The following is a 2,833-nucleotide window of genomic DNA, read 5'->3' on the forward strand; positions in this document are numbered from 1 at the left end:
CCCAGGAAGGCAGTTAGAAAAGAGGTGTCACAGGTCTGCAGTCAGCCCGTGTTCAAGTCCCAGGTCTGCCACCTACTGGCTTCGTGACCTTCTGCAAGATTCCTAAACTTCCTTGAGCCTCAGTGTCTTCCTCTGTAAAATGGGAAGTTGTGCTATCAAACGACATCATTGAATGTAATGTTTAGCCAGCCCATCGTCCAGCTCTAGCTCCCCATAAATCCTCCACAAATAGAAGTTGTTGTGATTATTATGCCGCCAAACTCTGTGCCTCCGGGAGTATCAGGTTTCTCGGGGAAAAATTAGGATGGTGTGATACTCTGAAAGGATTCTAAACCTTTAAATATATCATGAACTGCTCCCCCCTTGTGGGCAAATAGGAAACTTGGCAACAGGAAAATGGGCTGAAACAGAAATAAAATTTGGTAGTAAAATTAGCATCACATTTTTCCATCTTTGTTCAGGGCCCATCAGGAGTGGGTTGGTTCTGGAAGAAGCGAAATGAATTCATCCTAAAAGAGAGTCTGGTATTCTTTGCCCCACTGTCAGACTTGGGGTGTCATCCTCAAGGCGATGCTTGTGAATGACTTCGTACTTTTATGAAAACAGTCCCAAGTGCTTAACTTTTCATAAGCGGACATACCCTGTTCCTTGACACGAAGAGGTTCCATGCTACTTTGGTTTTTGAGTACCTAACAATCAAGGCCAGATGCAATGGCTCACACTCACAGTAATCCCAGAACTTTGGGAAGCTGAGGCAGTTGGAAAACTTGAGCCCAGGAGTTCAAGACCAGCCTGGCCAATATAGTGAAACCCTGTCTCTACTAAAAGTACAAAAATAGCCAGGCATGGAGGCTCGCACCTGTAATCTCAGCTACTCAGTAGGCTAAGGCAGGAAAATCTCTTGAACCTGGGTGGTGGAAGTTGCAGTGAGCCAAGATTGTGCCACTGCACTTGAGCCAGAGTGACAGAGTGAGACTCTGTCTCAAGAAAGAACAAAGAGAGAAAGAAAGAGAGGGAGAGAAAGAAAGAAAGAAAGAAAGAAAGAAAGAAAGAAAGAAAGAAAGAAAGAAAGAAAGAAAGAAAGAAAGAAAGAAGAATCGTAGCTTTTTGTCCTTGCTTTCAGTTAGTTAAGGACTTTATTAGCCCCCCAGGTGTCTACGCAGCTCTAAATTTGTGCCAGCCTTCACACCGGGCTTGGGGATAGGGAGCTGAGCCTCTAGGGGAAAGTTGCTTAGAAGGGGACACACATCCCGAGATAGGTGCACACAGAGAGGCAGGCATTTGTTTAACAGACGCTCACTGAGCACTTCCTAAGCCCAAGTGCTGTGCTAAAAGTCAAAGACTGAGTGCTGGCCCGGCACAGTGGCTCATGCCTCTAATCCCAGCCCTGCGGGAGGCTGAGGTGGGAGGATCCCTTGAGCTCAGGAGTTCAAGACCAGCCTGGGCAATACAGTGAAACCCCATCTCATTTTAAAAATAAAATGAAGACAACACAAAGCCTTAGGGCCTGCCCTCTGCAGTCTTAGTGTCTAGAGGAGGATACTGACACATAGATGATTACAATACAACTGGGCTGAGAATGGGAACGGGAGAGCACACCAACATGCCCTTTCTAGAGATGTAGCACCAAGAGTCCACACCAAGCTTCACGGCAGCTAAGCCAGCCTACACTCAGTTCCCGGCACACCTCAGTCTTCCAGTCTCTGGTTATTGGTTCAGACCACTCCTTCCACTTAAATGGAATGTTTATATTTTATGTTTATCAAATAAGCATCAATTTTTTAAAGGATTGATGAGCATTCCTCTACAAGATCCTTTTCTACCCAAGTCAAAGCCACCAATTCGTATTACCAAAATTTCCCAGGGCCCAGGGCCATGAGGTTTAGAGAGAGGGAGAAATTCCTCTTGCCCCATAAAAGGCCTGCTTAGCAAGTTCCTCTTTCCAGTGCTAGAACTGCCTCTTCCCAGTGATGACAATGTGCAAGTCCATACCCTTCAGTGGAAGTGCTCCAACCCATGCTCAAGAGCTGTATCAGGGGAGGCTATGCTCACGCAATGTGAGAGGAGAAGGAATGAGGATGTACCTCTATCTCCCGAATTACCAAAAGAATGGACAGATCCTTGCCTTTTCATTTTCAAATGTTTTATTGATACATAACATTCATATAGAAAATTGCACAAATCATAAGGTATAGATCGATGAATTCTCTCAAAGGATTACCTCCCCCCATAAAAACTACTCAGGTCAGCAATTATGTTTACACTTTTGATATGTCTTAAACTCTAAGTTATTCCATCTTAAAGAGTTGCGATTTGCTGAACCCAGGCCAAGTCTGTGTGGTCTCTTCTCCAGCACGAGGCAGGCCGAGGCGATGCCAGCCTGTTCTTCCTGTGCGTTTGGGGTCTCTGCTCCTCATTCCAGCAAACAGCGAAGTCGGACCTAATACACACAGCTCCACAGAAACCACAGCAGTGTTTGCAGACACGCCACAGTGTGAGTCCACAGGCGGAACGAAGCCATTTCCCAAAGGAAACATTGGCTGCAAAACAAACAAACAAACAAACAAACAAAAAAACCCTCTGCCTACCGTGAAGACAGCATTTGAATCCTTAAACAGGGCAACAATGACTGCTTGCAGCAGTCATTAGCCTCTCAACTAAACAGCCCATTCAGGTAGACTTCTCTTAAAAAGAAACAGTTTCCATTAAAAGTATATTCAAGACTTTACCCCTTGCATGACTAAAAACCCTTGAGGGTACTGAAATGATCTTTTCCACATCTTTTATCACTCCCAGAAAGGTTTCAAAGAATTACAATTAAATTCCACTTTCC

The sequence above is a fragment of the Macaca thibetana genome, chromosome 17 (assembly GCF_024542745.1).
Source record: "Macaca thibetana thibetana isolate TM-01 chromosome 17, ASM2454274v1, whole genome shotgun sequence".
NCBI classification, from domain to species: domain Eukaryota; kingdom Metazoa; phylum Chordata; class Mammalia; order Primates; family Cercopithecidae; genus Macaca; species Macaca thibetana.